Genomic DNA, 18615 nt, shown 5'->3' with positions numbered 1-18615 from the left:
AGACCACATAGTAGGACACAAAACAAGCCTCAACAAATTCAGGAAAATTGAAATTATATCCAGTATCTTCTCAGATCACAATGACTTAAAATTGGAAATCAACCTCAAGGAAAAAACTCAAAAACATTCAAACTCATGGAGAATGAATAACATGCTATTAAATGATGAATGGGTTAACAATGACATCAAGGAAGAAATCAAAAAGTTTCTGGAAACTAATGATAATGAACACACAACAACCCAAAACCTATGGGATACACCGAAAGCAGTCCTGAGATGAAAGTTCATAGCAATACAGGCCTACCTAAAAAACTAGAAGAATCTCTAATAAAAAATTTAACCTTACAGCTACAAGAACTAGAGGAAGACAACAAGCAAAGCCCAGATCAAGCAGAAGGAAGGAAATCATCAAGATCAGAGGACAATTAAATGACATAGAGACTAAACTAACCATTCAAAAGATCAACATAAGTAGGAGCTGGTTCTTTGAAAAGATAAACAAAATTGACAAGCCTTTAAACAGGCTCATCAAGAAAAAAAGAGACAGGACCCAAATAAATAAAATCAGAAATGAAAGAGGAGAAATCACAACTGATACCACAGAAATACAAAGAATTGTAAGAAATTATTACAAACAACTGTATGGCAAGAGATTTGACAACCTAGAGGAAATGGACAAATTCCTGGAAATATATAGTCTTCCAAAACTGAATCAAGAAGAAACAGTAAGCCTGAATAGACCAAAAACAACTAGTGAAATTAAAGCAGTAATCAAAAAACTCCCGGCACACAAAAGCCCTGGACCAGATGGCTTCACAGGTGAATTCTACAAAATATTTAGGAAAGAAATAAATCCTATCCTCCTCAGACTATTCCAAAAGATCCAAGAAGAGGGAAGACTCCCAAACTCGTTCTATGAAGCCAGTATTACCCTAATCCCAAAACCAGGTCAAGACACAGCAAAGAAAGAAAACTACAGGCCAATATCACTCTTGAACATAGATGCTAAAATCCTCAACAAAATATTGGCAAACCAGATCCATCAATACATTAGAAAGATCATACACCACGATCAAGTGGGATTCATCCCAGGGATGCAAGGATGGTTTAATATTCACAAATCAATAAATGTAATACACCACATAAACAAAATGAAAGACAAAAACCACATGATTATATCTATAGATGTTGAAAATGCATTTGATAAAGCACAGCATCCTTTATGATAAAAATGCTCAGCAAAGTGGAAATAGAGGGAGCATACCTTAACATAATTAAGGCTATATATGAGAAGCCTGAGGCCAACATCATACTCAATGGGCAAAAACTAAAAGCATTCCCCCTAAAATCAGGCACAAGACAAGGGTGTCTGCTTTCAGCACTTTTATTCAACATACTATTGGAAGTTCTAGCCACAGCAGACAAGAAAAATAAAGAAAAGTCACCCAAATTGGAAAGAAGGAAGTAAAACTGTCATTATTTGCAGATGACATGATAGTTTACATAGAAAACCCTATAGTCCCCATCAAAAAACTACTTGACCTAATTGAATTTGGCAAAATAGCAAGATACAAAGTCCATAAATAGAAATTGAAGGCACTTTTGTATATCAACAATGAAATATCAGAAACAGAAACTAGGAGAAAAAAAATTCTATTTACTATAGAAGCAAGAAAAATAAAGCACCTAGCAATAAATGTTACCAAGAAGGTAGAAGACCTGTACTCGAAAAACTGAAGAAAGAAATTAAGGAAGGTACAAATAATGGAAGCATACACCATGCTCATGAGTTGGAAGAATTAACATCATTAAAATGTCCATACACTCCAAATGAATCTATAGAGTCAATGCAAACCCTATTAAAATACCAGTGATATATTTCACAGATTTAGAATAAATATTTCAAATATTTTTATAGAACCAAAATCAAACCCGAATAGCCTCAGCAATCTTGAGAAAGAAGAACAAAGTAGAAAGTATCACAACACCTGATATCAAACTATATCACAAGGTCCCTATAATCAAAACAGTTTGATACTGGCATAAGAACAGACACATAGATCAATGGAACAGAATAGGGAGCCCAGAAATAAACCTAGGTCTCTGGTCAATTAATATTTGATAAAGGGGACAGAAGAATAAAATGGAGTAAAAGTCGTTTCTTCAACAAATGGTGGGAGTTGGAATGGTAAATGCAAAAAGGAAAGGAAGGAAGGAAGGAAGGAAGGAAGGAAAGAAAGAAAGAAAGAAAGAAAGAAAGAAAGAAAGAAAGAAAGAAAGAAAGAAAGAAAGAAAGAAAGAAAGAAAGAAAGAAAGAAAGAAAGAAAGAAAGAGAAAGGAGAGAGAGAAAGAAAGAAAGAAGAAAGAAAGAGAGAAATAAAGAGAGGGAGAGAGAAATAAAGAGAGAGAGAGAAGGAAGGAAAGAAAGAAAAAGAGAGAGAAAGAGAAAGACAAGAGAAAGAAAGACAAAAGAAAGAAAGAGAGAAAGAAAAAAGAAGGCCACCAACTTACAACACATACCAGAATAAACTCAAAATGAGTAAAAGACTTAAACATAAGCCATGGCACCATAAAATTCCTGGAGAAAACATAGGGAGTAAAATTTCAGCTATCCCATGCAGTAATATTTTTGCACATACATTCTCTAGGGCAAGGAAAATAAAGGAAATAATAAACAAATGGAACTACATCAAATTCAAAAGCTTCTGCACAGCTAAAAAAAATGTCAGCAAAATGAAAAAGTAACCAACCATATCAGAAAACATATTTGCCAATGCACCTCAGACAAAGGTTTAATCTCCAAAATATATAAAGAATTCATATGATTCAACACCAGGAAGACAAACAATCCAATTAAATAATGGGTAAAGAATCTGAACACTTTTCCAAGGAAGACATACAAAGGGCTCATAGGCATATGAAAGGATGCTCATCATCACTAGCCATCAGAGAGATGCAAATAAAAACCACAATGAGATACCACCTCACATCTGTCAGAATGGCCATCATTAACCCTTTGAGTGCCATGTGTAATTGCTAAAATTCATGTGAGAAATGCCAGGCTATTTTGCTGAGAAATGCAGTTTATAAAAAATGTCTATAAAAACATTATTATTCATAATAATTTGCTGAAATTTTCATGATATATAGGAAATACACTCTTCTTTTGTAAGCAGTATTTGGTGCAATTTAGCAAAAAAATTTATTGCATTAAAATTATCTTATTATAACAATTATTTTAGAAAAAATAAATTCTTTCCTTCAAAATGGCTCTTGAAATAAAATATATGGCATAATATAAAACCTATGATTAGATTGAGGAAGATGGCGGAGGAGTGAGGGGAGGCTGCACTTTCAGGCTCCCGAGACCCGTCTGTAGTTTGGACTAATTGCAGACAGAACATCTCAGTGAGCAGCTGGACACTGGCAGGAGTCGAGCCTTGCCACTGCTGGATTAGAGAAAAACCATCTGGGAACAACCTGTTTAGTGAGGATAGTGGAAGAAAAAGGGACGAAACGGGATTCCTGACTGGGGTGGCTGCCCGAGCTGCGGCTGGAAGTATACAAAGGCCTTTTGGCAACCACAGGCTTCCCCAGAGAGGAGTCAGGAGGAGAGCAGATCTCTGCCTGTTGGCAGAGACGGGACATGACCAAGTGGCATTGGTGCTGAGGGACAGGAGACAGCGTGCTGCTGGGCAAGTGAGAACATACGTTACCTTTATATTTTTCTCTTGTGGACTGCGGAGAGGGGTGGAAAGTTTGGGGGTGGTAGGACATTCTTGAGGAGCGCAGGCGCAGAGGCGTGCTTGTCCACTCCCCAACCCTCCCCTTGGGTCACACAGGCGCGCATAGGCAAGTGCCCTCATTCACTGGCCCAGGTGCGCGGGGCCGTGAGTCCAGGTGCCCCTCGGACACGCCCCAACAAACATAAGATCAGTGCCCCAACGGGCACAGGGAGGGCCCACTGAACACACAGTAGAACATGCGCAGACACCCCTAGCCAGCTCCAGTGGGCGCCAGGCCCCAGGCCGGAACGCAGACCACTTGCTCAGGCTCTGCTCGTGCCCGCCCAGACCAGTAGGAAGGCAGATGGCTGCCACATGGGAACAGCAGGCGGCAGCAACTCACAGACGCTCACTTCCACTGTGCACAAGTGTCCAGGGCCCCGCCCTAAGAGGCAAGAGACCAACTCCCGGAGCTCAGCTTGGCTGGGCAGGCCCCAGGCAAGCTCTTGGGTTGCCCCGTGTGTGCAGGGGCATGCGTGCAAGGACACCTCAGCTGGCTCCAGCGGGCCGCAAGGGAGCACACAGTGCCAGCGACCGCAGGCACACACCATTGCTGCAAGGAACAAGAACCTCTGAACCACCACATTAGACCAGCTGGGGACACAGAAAAAGAAGATGACACACCAAGGCTGAACTGAGTAAAAACATTCCTTTTATTTTTCTTTTCTTTTTTTTCCCCCATTCCTTAAAAAAAGGAAAAAGGAGGAGAGGAGAGGAGGGGAAGAGGAAAAGGGAGGGGAAAAAAAGAAAAGAAAAACAAACTATATCTCTAATGCGTTTCATATAATCTCTCCTTCTCATCCTTCCTCTTTAATCATTGTTTATTTGTTTGTGTGTCTAGTTTAGCCCTCCTTTCACTCTAAGTAAATAGAATATAATTACTATATAAACCCAATACAATACAATCCCACTTTCTTACTATATTCTGCATTTTTCCACCCTTTTCTTCTATTTTTATTAACATACAATGTAAATATTACCTACTGGCTTGCATAGTCTCAACTATTATTAATCTATCATCCCCCCTATCAAAAATCATATTTTTCCTCCCGAAAAACAACTCTTATCTATTCTTATAGTATAAAAGCTCTAATCTCTTTACATTTATATTAATACTGGCTTGTTGGCTGAATATAGCGGGATAGAGGGTGGGGGATATTTTTGAGGGTGTGGGTCTCCTGCCTGGGCTGTGTGTTTATGTTTTTAATAGCATCTCCACAAAAAAACTCAAGACAAAGTGGATAGAGTGACTCTCAATCAACTAGCCAGAAGGAAGATCCTACCAAAGAACATCTGAAATATAACCAGACAGCATAAACAAATGACATAAAGGGTAACCCAAGAACATCAGGCTCTGGATATCAAAGAGACTGCACCACTGAAACCCCCAGATCTCCTATAAAGAATCTCACACCACAAAGGTGGGGAGTCAATGCAGAACATCCCAAAAAAATAAAAACAAACAAGAAGAATCCAACATGGTAAGATGCAGAAACAACCTCTCAATGAAAAGAAAAGAGGAATCCTCAGAAAGAGAGGTAGATGAAATAGACAGAGCCCAAATGTCAGACATGGAATTCAAAACAATGGTGGTAAAGAAGCTCAATATACTCGACAACCTTAAAAACAACTATGACAACCTCCAAGGAAGTTACCAGCAGCTCCAAGAAAATTACAGGGAACTTGCAGAGAACTACACCAGCATAAAAAAAGACATAGAAACTATCAACAAGAACCAGGAAGAAATGAAGAATTCAATCTCTGAAATGAAAAACACAGTAGAATGAGTCAAAAGCAGACTAAACGAAGCAGAGGATCGGATTAGTGAGTTAGAAGATAATGTAGATAAAAACTCCCAGACAATACAGCAAAATGAAAAGAGATTGAAAAAATATGAACAAGATGTAAGGGAATTACAGGATAGCATGAGAAGAAATAATATCAGGATCATCGGAATAAGAGAGGGAGAAGAAAATGACCATGGAATTGAAAAACTGATAGGAGAAATAGTGACAGAAAATTTTCCGAACCTGATGAGAGAAAAAGTTATACAACTACAGGAAGCACAGAGAGTTCCAATGAAGAGAAACCCCCCAAAACCCACTCCAAGGCACATAATAATTAAAATGGCAACATTCCAAGACAAAGAGAGAATCCTAAAAGCAGCAAAAGAAAAACAGCAAATAACATACAAGGGAGCTCCGATAAGGCTACCGACCGATTTCTAAACAGAAACATTACAAGCCAGAAGGGAATGGTCAAAAATATTTCAAGCAATGAAAAACAAAGGCCTACAACCAAGAATACTTTACCCAGCAAGGCTCTCATTCAAAATAGAATGTGAAATAAGGAGTTTCTCAGACAAAGGAAGACTAAAAGAATACATCTCCAGCAAACCAGCATTGCAAGAGATGCTAAAGGGAATGTTCTAAGAAAAAAGAAGAAAAAAAAAAAAAAGAGGAGAGGAACAGAGGTGCAAAGGGAAATGAATAAATACAAGTCAATAATAACCTTAAATGTAAATGGATTAAATGCTCCAATTAAAAGACATAGGGTAATGGAATGGATAAGAAAACAGGACCCACATATTTGCTGTCTACAAGAAACACACCTCAAAACAAAAGATTTATATAGACTGAAAGTAAAGGGATATAAAAAAATATTCCAAGCAAACGGACCAGAAAAAAAAGCCAGGGTAGCAGTCCTCATATCAGACAAAATGGATTTCAAAGCAAGGGCAATAAAAAGAGACAAAGAAGGACATTTCATAATACTTAAAGGAACAATCCATCAAGAAGATATAACACTGATAAACATATATGCACCCAACATAGGAGCACCCAAATACATAAAGCAAATACTAGAAGACCACAAGAAGGATATCAACAACAACACTCATAGCAGGGGACTTCAACACTCCATTATCAACAATAGACAGATCATCGAAGCAAAGAAACACCAAGTATATACAGGCATTGAACAACACACTAAACCACATAGACTTAACTGATATATATAGAACTTTCCACCCCAAAGAAGCAAAATATACATTCTTTTCAAAGGCACATGGGACATTTTCAAAAATATACCACATGATATGACACAAAACAAGCCTCAACAAATTCAAGAAAATTGAAATTATATCAAGCATCTTTTCAGACCACAATGCCTTGAAACTAAAAATCAACCTCAGAGAAAAAAATCAAAGACACCCAAACTCATGGAGAATGAATAACATGCTATTAAATAATGAATGGGTTAACAATGACATCAAAGAAGAAATCAAGAAATTTCTGGAAACTAATGATAATGAACACACAACAGCCCAAAACCTATGGGACACAGCAAAAGCAGTCCTAAGAGGGAAGTTCATAGCAATACAGGCATATCTGAAAAGGATAGAAAAATCTCAAATAAAAAACCTAACCTTAAATCTACAAAAACTAGAACAACAACAACAAACAAAGCCTAGGGCAAGAATAAGGAAGGAAATCATCAAGATCAGAGCAGAATTAAATGACATAGAGACTAAACAAAAATCCAAAAGATCAACAAAACTAGGAGATGTTTCTTCGAAAAAATAAACAAATTGACAAGCCTCTAGCCAGGCTCATCAAGAAAAAAAGAGAGAAGACCCAAATAAGCAAAATCAGAAATGAAAGAGGAGAAATCACGACTGATACCACAGAAATACAAATGATAGTAAGAAATTACTACAAACAACTGTATGGCAAGAAATTTGACAACCTAGAAGAAATGGACAAATTTCTAGAAGCATACAACCTTCCAAAACTGAATCAAGAAGAAGTGGAAAGTCTCAACAGACCAATAACAAAGAAGGAAATTGAAACAATAATCAAAAATCTCCCTGCACACAAAAGCCCTGGACCGGATAGCTTCACAGGCGAATTTTACAAAACATTTAGGGAAGAACTAACTCCTATCCTCCTCAAACTATTCCGAAAAATCCAAGAAGAGAGAAAAATCCCAAATTCTGTCTATGAAACCAGTATTACCCTAATCCCAAAACCAGGTCAAGACACAACAAAGAAAGAAAACTACAGGCCAATATCACTCTTGAACATAGATGCTAAAATCCTCAATAAAATATTGGCAAACAGGATCCAGCAATACATCAAAAAGATCATATATCACGATCAAGTGGGATTCATCCAAGGGATGCAAAGATGGTTTAATATTCGCAAATCAATAAATATAATACATCACCTAAACAAAATGAAAGACAAAAATCACTTGATCATATCAATAGATGCAGAAAAAGCATTTGATAAAATACAACACCCATTTATGATGAAAACACTCAGCAAAATGGGAATAGAGGGAGCATACCTTAACATAATTAAGGCTATATATGAGAAGCCTGAGGCCAACATCATACTCAATGGGCAAAAACTAAAAGCATTCCCCCTGAATTCAGGAACTAGACAATGTTGTCCACTCTCTCTACTCCTATTTAACATAGTGTTGGAAGTCCTAGCCACAGCAATCAGACAAGAAAAAGAAATAAAACGCATCCAAATTGGGAAAGAAGTAAAACTATCATTATATGCAGATGACATGATAGTATACTTAGAAAATCCTATAAACTCCACTAGAAGACTACTCGATATAATAAGTGAATCTGGCAAAATCGCAGGGTACAAAATAAATATACAGAAATCTAACGCATTTCTGTACACCAACAATAAAATATCAGAGACAGAGACAAAAAAGAAAATACCATTTACTATAGCAACAAGAAAAATAAAGTACCTAGGAGTAAACTTAACCAAAGAGATAAAAGACCTGTACTCTGAAAATTACATAACATTGAAGAAAGAAATTAAGGAAGATACAAATAAATGGAAGCAAATACCATGTTCTTGGATGGGAAGAATCAACATCATCAAAATGGCCATACTACCCAAAGCAATTTACAGATTCAATGCAATCCCTATTAAAATACCCATGACATATTTCACAGACCTAGAACAAATACTCCAAAAATTCATATGAAACCAAAAAAGACCCCGAATAGCCAAAACAATCTTGAGAGAGAAGAACACAGCAGGAAGAATCACAACACCAGATATCAAACAATACTACAAAGCCACTGTGATCAAAACAGTCTGGTAATGGCATAAGAACAGACATATAGGTCAGTGGAACAGAATAGAGAGTCCAGAAATAAAACCAGGCCTCTATGGTCAACTAATATTTGATAAAGGAGGAAGGAACATAAAATGGAGTGAGAAGAGCCTCTTTAACAAATGGTGCTGGGAGAACTGGATAGGGACTTGCAAAAAAATGAAACTAGACCACCAACTTACACCATACATGAGAATAAACTCAAGATGGATCAAAGACTTAAATGTAAGCCATGACACCATAAAAGTCCTAAAGGAAAACATAGGCAAGAAAATTTCAGATATCTCACGTAACAATATCTTCACGGATACATCTCCTAAGGCAAGGGAGATAAAGGAAAGAATAAACAAATGGGATTACATCAAACTAAAGAGTTTCTGCTCAGCAAAAGAAAACATCAGCAAGATGAAAAGGAAACCAAACATATGGGAAAACATATTTGCCAATGATATCACAGACAGGGGACTGATTTCCAAAATATATAAAGAGCTGATACGACTCAACATCAAGAAAACAAACAACCCAATTAAAAAATGGGCAAAGGACCTGAACAAACACTTCTCTGAAGAGGACATACAGAAGGTCCATAGACACATGAAAAAATGCTCAACATCATTAGCCATAAGGGAGATGCAAATAAAAACCACAATGAGATACCGTTTTACACCAGTCAGAATGGCCATCATCAACAAATCAACAAACAACAAGTGCTGGCGAGGATGTGGAGAAACGGGAACCCTACTGCACTGTTGGTGGGAATGCAGACTGGTGCAGCCACTATGGAAAACAGTATGGAATTACCTCAAAAAATTAAAAATGGAACTGCCTTTTGAACCAGCAATTCCACTACTAGGATTATACCCGAAGAATCTTGAAACACCAATTCAAAAGAACTTATGCATACCTATGTTCATTGCATTACTGTTTACAATATCTAAATGCTGGAAACAACCTAAGTGTCCATCTGTAGATGAATGGATCAAAAAACTGTGGAACATCTACACAATGGAATACTATGTAGCAAAAAGAAGGAACTCCTGCCATTTGCAACAACATGGATGGAAGTAGAGAAAATTATGCTTAGTGAAATAAGCCAGGCAAAGAAAGAAAAATACCATATGATATCACCTAATACAGGAAACTAAAGAACAACACAAACAAAAGAACTAAATAGAACAAAGAGCAGAATAGCAGTCAATAGGGGGGAGGGGGAAGGGAGAGAAGGGGTATAAGTAAGGGAAGGGTTTAGTCAAAGAACGTGTATAAATGACTCATGGACATGGACAACGGGGAGGGATGTGATTGCAGGAGAAGGGGTGGGCTGGGAGGGGGAGAGAAATGGGGAAAAAATGAGACAACTGTAATTGAAAAACAAAAAAACAAAAATAAAAAAATAAAAATAAATAAAAAATATTAATAAAAAAAACCTATGATTATAATTTGAAAAAAACACATAGCAATATGGATAACAAGCAAGAACTATGCCAAATATTTCATAAATTTTTGAAAAACTTCATAACATACAAAAAAATGAACACAAACAGCATTCACACTAGAGACATATGTCAATAGATATCAACAGTGAAAAAGTTTATAAACAAAAATGAAATGCAAAAACAATACAATAATAGTAAAATGTTTATATATTAACATTTGTGGCTATTGACGTATCTTGGATGTAGCCCTTTGTCATATCTCACACATGCTGTTCTTGACCTAACTTTTCCCCGGTGTTGAACATTCCTTACACGATCTTAGCTTTCTTTCTGGAAGCATCTTTACACCATATACGTGAAAGGGACCTGGTGGATTTTCTTCATTGCTGGATTTGTTAACAGTGTCTCTAACCTCATGCCATTCTCTGGCAAACTCTTCTATTATGAAGGTGTTGAAGTTCAATCAAGACATTGGTTTGTTCCCACTTAAAAATTTTTTCTTATAAAGAATGAATGCATTCAGCAGCATTCTTGATAATACATTGAACACAAACTTCTTCCAATACTTGAGTGTTCTTCTTTTATCCAAATACGCGTAAAGTATCATATCAGATATGTCTATGCCTCCCATGTATCAGTTGTATTCCAATATGATATCTGGCTTGGAAATTGGTGTCATATTTCTTTTTGATGCTATGTTCAACACTGTTGGACCTGAATAAGAGCTAAGGAGCAATACCTGCTTTCTTTGAGATTTCTTTTCCCTAAACCCACACAGTAACAGGAAGGCATTTCTAAAAAATCTTACCTCTACCACATTGAACTTTTGTAGAATCTGGTGAAGGAGAAATTTTCAATTCCTATGAAATGTTCCTGTAATGTATGTCCCTACTTAGTAGAGGTACCTAGCCAGGGGAATCAAACTAAAAAAAATTGTTGCAAAAGATGTGGTAACATTTACTCATATAATTTCCTATGGTAAGCAATTTAGTTACTACAGTATAGGCCAAATCATGTTTTTTCACATCATCTTTGTATTACTTTTTGCTCAAAAGGTAAACATAGAATACAAGACAGTAATTTGAGACTGCATCACACATCATCCAAAATTTTACTTCCCAGTGATGATGGTGTTTATTTGGCAAGTACTGCAATAATCTGCTGTGACTTTTGGTACCAACCAAACTCTCATCAATGCTCAATTGTTGGTGAGGGGTATAGTAATGCTAAAAGATACGATTGGCATGATTAACTCTTGGCTGAAATTTAGAACATGGGTCATAAGATGGATCATCGGGAGTGGAGATTTTGGAATTGTCTACAAGATGAAAAAAACCTCAGCAATAACTGAAATCAGTTATGAGAGAACATGTGCCGGAACCAAGGAACTGACAAAGATTTCTTTTTTGACCAGTAGCTTTATAGGCTTGGTTTAGTAATTATGCCCATATTCAATATACAAGCTATAAAAGCTTTTATTTCTGCAACTGTCGTTGGTTTCTAAGAACTCACTCTAGAATTAGGGGATAAGCTTTTGTGTGACTGAAGGTACTATTGTGCATATCTATTGGTTTTGGTGACCATCAGCTTCAGCAGCACTTCAGTGAAGAAGAGACGAAAATAAGCAATTGGCTTAGAATCAGTCGGTAGGGCAGGCTTCAAACCTGGAAGCTCTGAAAACTGATGCTGAAGTTGTGTTGTGTCCTGCCCATCTGCATCCCTCTCAACTCAACAGCTTTCACTAGCATCACTTTCAGGAGAAGATGGTTCAGTTTCATCTTCACATACTTCATCTTCAGATGCACTGCTCTCAAGATCACTTATCACAAAATCACTGTCACTCAATTCATCGCTGATCAATTTAGAAATTTCTTCTTCATGCAGTTTCCTTTCTCTTCATTGGGGCACTTATTTTCAGTTTTTCTATAAATGTCTTTCCGATATAAAAAAGCACAGGCACAAAATGAATGAATACTGGCTGTAAGAATCATATAAGATCACTCCCTGGCTGAAGTTCAACTGAATCCTTTTCTTCATCTACAACTCTCAAAAGTAGTCTTGCTCTTGCAGCACAAAAGAATGATCCACTCTAGTATGATAAGAATATCGCTTCACCCAGAAGATATCAACTTTGGTACTTTTTATTCAAAGCAGAAGAAAATGCGCATTTACCACAAATACCATTAGGCAGTGGTGACATCCAAATCTGCTCCAACGCAGAGAAAGACTAACCTTCATTGTGTTTACAACCTGCTAGAGGGATACCCTGAGAGCCAATGCAGCACTTCGCATTTCCGCAGTAAAAAACGTTCCCCTCATTCGGAAAGGCTGATTCATTGTCAGAGGATATCAGGTCCTTTTCTCTCCAGATGAGGGGGGTCAAATGTTTCAAGGACGCTCCGTGATTCCGTCACTGGTGAAATGGATCCAAGATGCAGCAATTCACATTTCCTCAGTAAATAATATCCCCTCATTGGAAAGACTGATTCATTGTAAGATGGTATAAGGTCCCCCACTCTATATCATATCCATATTCAGGTTCCTGTCTCTCCATATGAAGTGGTCAAATGTCTCAAGGACTCTCCGCATTTCCGTCACTAGAGCAATAAACCTACTCTGCTGAGACACCAGAAAAAATGCTAACGCTATTCTGTGAAGCAATGAAAATGTTCATTAGCAAAAGCTTCCTTATCATGCACACTGCATAGAATTTTGACAGTTATTCCAAAGAAAAATAAAATTAAAAGGATCATTTAAAATGTAAGTAAAAATTATAACAGAATTAATATGTAAGTATTTGAACAAGCATAAAAATTCAAAATTTGGATGGCATGAGAAAAAGTTATATCAATATGTAACCTGAGGTACAAAAAAAAGAGAACAAAACATAAAATATGAATTATTCCATTGTTATTTACATCTATAGCCACCAAAAAAAAGTCTCTGGGAGCGACGCTGGCACTTTTGGGAAAATTTGTCAGTATCACTCACAGCAACATTGGCACTCAAAGGGTTAACAAATCAACAAACAACAAGTGCTGGCCAGGATGTGGAGAAAAGGGAACTCTAGTGCATTGTTGGTGGGAATGCAGACTGGTGCAGCCACTGTGGAACAGTATGGATTTTCCTCAAAAACACTAAAAATTGAATTGCCTTTTGATCCAGGGATTCCACTGCTGGAATTATATCCTAAGAATTCTGAAACACCAACTCAAAAGAACCTATGTAGGCTTCTTCTAGACCTCTTGGCGTGGGTGATACCTATTCCCAGAGGCATCAGGTGGCTGACCCTATAACCCTGAAGAGGAGATCACTGACTGAGCTCAATCTTGGTGGCCACCAAGTCCTTGAAGAATCAGACAAGCAATGTAACCAACAAGAATGACCCCAAGTCCATCAACTCTTTAGTCTTCATTGAAAACCTCAACATAGCTGAGGTGATGAAGTCAGATGTGGAGACCATATTCTCCAAGTATAGCCGTGTGGCCAGCTGTTCTGTGCACAAGGGCTATGCCTTTCTGCTGTATGCTAATGAGCGCCATGCCTGGGCAGCTGTGCTGGGAGAGAATGGGTGGGTGCTGGCCAGGCAGACACTGAACATCAACATGGCTGGTGAGCCCAAGCCCAACCGACCCAAGGGGTTAAAGAGAGCAGCATCTGCTATTTACAGGCCCTTTGACGGCCGGGGTCACCTGTCACCAGTGCCTGTGCCCAGAGCCATTCCTGTGAAGCAATATTGGGTCGCAGTCCCTTTGGTCAAGCATGTCAAAATCACAATTCCTGTCAAGTTATTTGCCTGCTCCACAGCCATCACCACCAGCTCAACCAAGATCAAGTTAAAGAGCAGTGAGCTGCAGACCATCAAGACCAAGCCGATATAGATTAAGTTCAACATCAAGGCCCTACTGGGCCTCTTGGAATAGATTGCCAAGGAGCAGAAGGCCAAACCAGATGGCAAGAAGAAGAGTGACAGTGGTAGTGGTGGCAGCAGTGGCAGCAGCAGCAATGGAAGCAGCGGTGGCAATGGCAGTGGTAGTGGTGGTGGCAGCAGCCAGCCACCACTCCCCCAAGAGGACACATCTTCTGAGGGAGGCACACCCTGGGGAGAAGCACATGCTCAAGATGACGGTGACGAGGAGGGGCTGCTAACACATGGCAAGGAAGAGCTAGAACACAGCCAGGACACAGATGCAGAGGATGGGGCCTTGCAGTGAGCAGCCTGACAGAAGTGATGGTCACTGGAAGAAGAAGGGCATGCACTGTAACAGGCCTCAGGCTAGGCACCCATCCCTGGCTGCCACCCCAGTGGGTCCCAGAGGAGAGTGGGCAACAGACACCTCATCCCCCATGCATTTCAGCCAGTGCCACATCCTCTGCTGGTGGAGTTACTGGCCTCCCCTCCCCACATACCTTCCCTGTTGGCACTGCCCAGGCCAGGGGGCAGAGCATAGAGTTTTCCCACACTCTGCCTCCCCTCCCCAGGACACTCCCAGGCTTGGGGTTTTTCCATAGGTTTGGTGAGGAGTGGGGGGCATAGGAGGTGGTCGGCAGCCGTCCGTCTCGAGAGACGATGGTGTAGCTTCTTAAGAGTCTATCTGCACCGCCGAGAATGGCTGTGCAGTCCGACTCGGGAGTGACACGGTATCTGTCTCCTCCCGTGTTGAATCAGCAACTCCTGCGGCGCACCTGAAGCCAAGCTGTATTGACTCCGTCTTTCCCTTGGATCCTTCAGCTGCGAAGAAGGCATAGGAGGGGACCCTGACAATAAAGAGATTGGATTCCCCCCAAAAGAATCTATGCACCCCTAAGTTCATAGCAATGTTATTTACATTAGCCAAGTGCTAGAAACAGCCTAAGTGCCCATCAGCAAGTGAGTGGATCAAAAACTGTGGTACATTTACACAATGGAATACTATGCAGCAGAAAGTAAGAAGGAACTCCTATCTTTTGTGACAGCATGGATGGAAAATGGAGAGCATTATGCTAAGTGAAATAAGCCAAATGGCAAAAGACACATACCATATGATCTCACCTATAAGAGGAACCTACTGAATAAAACAAATGAGCAAAATAGAACCAGAGACATGCATAAAAGGAACAGACTGAGAGTGACCAGAGAGGAGAAGGAAGGAAAATAATAGCAGAACAAAAGGGAAGGGTCTAGTCAAGGAAAATTTATAAATGTCCCATAGACATGGCAATAGGGTGGGGATTGACTGTGGGAGTGGGCGTTAGCAGGTCAGGGGAGAGCAACAGGTAAAAAATTGGGCCAACTTTAAAAGAACAATTTTTTAAAAGGCAAAATATATATATATATGCCCAAAAAGAGACTTGTGCACAAAAGTTGGTATGCTTATTCTTAAGAGCTAAAGAAAAGAAAACAACCCAAATGTCCCTTAACAGGTAAATGGATAAACAAATTTAATAGGTGCATACAATGAACTATGTTGTGTATTTTCATGATTAAAAAATCCTTTCAAGGTACAAGATAGATCAATGAACTATAACTTAACCGCATACAAAAAGTTCATTGATACAGGTTTAGATCCCACGTTGCAACAAACCTTTAAAAAACTATGACTTGTCTAGTTTTGATATAACACCAGAAATGAATACCTAAGACTATCTTTACAGGCTCTGAAAATATACCTCTGTTTTATAACTACATATATTTGTAAAGCTAGATTTTCTTCTTATATATCAACAATATATCACAATAAACTGAATACAGAATCAAATATGAGAACTCCCATTGTTTTCTATTAAGCATAGACATTAAAAATATTTGTTAAAATTTAAAGAAAAACTACTCTTGTAGCTATTTTTATTATTTTGGAAAATATATTATTTTCCCCCGAAATGTTATTTAACATGTGATGGTTTTATTATTTTATTTTTAAGTTTATTAATAAATATTTTTAATTTCTCAATTTTAATTTTGAAATTGGTAAATATAGATAGATGTAATTCACCTAAACAAAAGGTCTTTGACATCCTAAATAACTTTTTCTTAATGTGGTAAAATAGTCATAGCATGAACTTTACCCTTTTAATCATTTTTAAGTATACAATTTAGTGGCAATAAGGATATCAAAAGGTTGTGCAACCATCACTACTATTCATTTCAAGAAGTTTTTTATCATCCCAAATTGAAACTCTGTACCAATTAAACAATAATTTCCTACACCCACCTCCACTTCTTGGTACCTCTATTCCACTTGAGGTGGAATAGGCAAATTCTCTATGAATTTGCCTATTCTAAGTACCACATATAAGAAGAGTCATACAATATTTGACCTCTTGTGTCTGGCTTATTTCACTTAGCACAATGTTTCTAAAATTCATCTATGTTGTCACACATATCAGAATTTCATTCCTTTTTAAGGCTGTTTATCCATTCACCTGTTGAACGTTTTCATAAATAATATTGCTATGAGTATTGGTATAAAAGTATCTTTTTGAGACTGTACTCGCAGTTCCTTTGAGTATATATCTGGAAGTGAAATTGCTGGATGATATAGTAATCCTATGTTTCACTTTTTAAGTAACCATCAGTAACATTCAAGAATACAAAGGAATCTGAGATTTTTAAAAAGGTTGAGAACTGCTGTCCCAGTGTTGCCTGGATAACTCCTGTTTATTATTCAAGATAAAGGCAGGTATCATCTCTCAAGAAAAATGTCAAGTCCCACCCAGGTTGTGTTATAAGACCCTCCTACGTGTACTTCCATTTTGGCTCTTAGCACACTGTATTTTAACCACCTGCTAACTTCACTTTCCCCTCTCTAAACTACAAGCTCAATGAGGGAGAGGTTGAGTTCTCTTTATTTGTGCATACACCCAATGTGTGGAATATAATAATGTACAAGAAATATTTTGAATGATATTAAAGATTATTTGAAATGCTCGGTAGAGGGGTTGATGAAGATTTCACTCATATGTCACCTCTAATTGCCAAGTAATGGCTATCGAGGTCTGTGTTGAGAATAATTCCAAGGTCATCTAAGGGTTTAGCAGGAAGGAATGCAGGGACTAACTGGCAATGTAAGGGGGGCGTAGAAAAATCTATACCTAAACATGATGCTAAGTCTCTTTTAGTTCTAATATTACGTGCACAGAAATGCAATTATTTTTGTCTGCAAATCTCAAAATCTGATACCCTTCATTAGCAAATTAAATGTGACTATGTTGCAAAATACACTGGATAAAAAAAACACAAATATACCCTCTTCAGTTTCATCTCTACCCCTGGATCCTGCCAAGATCAGAAGTTCCTTATAGAATTCTTCATGGGTTTTTACAAATATATCAATGCAATTTTATGATAATATGAGGTTGTTAGATTGGAAATGACTCACACTGCTTTCATCTGGGGACTCATTCCTTACCCAAGTAGCATTCAGAGACAAATATATACAGCTCACATTTTCATTTTATTTCTAGTTTCATGTCTTTGGTTTTATTTATAAAAAGGCACATATTGTTAGATAATAAAAATCATTCAGATATGTATTATTACATTATTTCTCCAATCTATCCTTTTATAAATGGACAACTACGGGATTAAAGAAATTACTGACTAGGATTTAAAAAATTAATGATGCCTTAGAAGAAAGACTAATAAGATAAATTTGAATGGGGAGTCTGAAATGGTTATGGCCTCCATTTCAAGGGAGAAAAAGGAGACATCTATAAATTGACTGTGAGCATGCTATTATCCATGTGGCTGACATAATATGTTGGTATATCACAGTATTAATTTATCAACAGATTAATCCATAAATATTCAAACTGGACTGGAGATGTTAGTCCCAGAGAGATCCTTTCACTTGTGCTGTTTATATTTGGTCAAAGATTACTAGGCCTCAAGGAATGAGGTATGCACTTATCCAAACTCATCTTCAGTGGTGTAAAAATAAGTGAGGAACTGAGAACTTCATGAAAGTCTAAGTGATATTGCCTTCATTAAAAAAAAAAACAGAAAACAATTCTAAGTTTTTAAGGATACAGAAAAAGGATCATGAATGCTTTTTTCTTATGTGTATATGAGGAGATAAACTGATAAACAATGAATGTGAAAGAAAACAATTTTGCAACCAAGACACAAAAAGATAACACCTTGAATTTTACAGCACTTTCTGCTTTTTAAAAACACGCTCATATCCATTATTTTGTTTTATCCTGCCAAGAAACCTGTGAGGTAGGTAAGTCAGGTTTTGTTAGCACAAAGATTTATCTAGAGCATT

At 37.8% G+C, this 18615-nt stretch overlaps 1 pseudogene; it reads left to right on the top strand.

Moving 5' to 3' along the window:
* The window catches only part of LOC150004769 (RNA-binding protein Raly pseudogene), a 74647-nt pseudogene extending 60064 nt beyond the window's left edge, over window positions 1–14583 (top strand).
* Window positions 14584–18615: the final 4032 nt, after the last annotated feature.

The sequence above is a fragment of the Furipterus horrens genome, unplaced genomic scaffold (assembly GCF_987537825.1).
Source record: "Furipterus horrens unplaced genomic scaffold, mFurHor1.1.pri manual_scaffold_7, whole genome shotgun sequence".
NCBI classification, from domain to species: Eukaryota; Metazoa; Chordata; class Mammalia; order Chiroptera; family Furipteridae; genus Furipterus; species Furipterus horrens.
The sequence above is the reverse complement of the archived record's forward strand: the minus strand, read 5'-3'. Positions and strand labels throughout refer to the sequence as shown.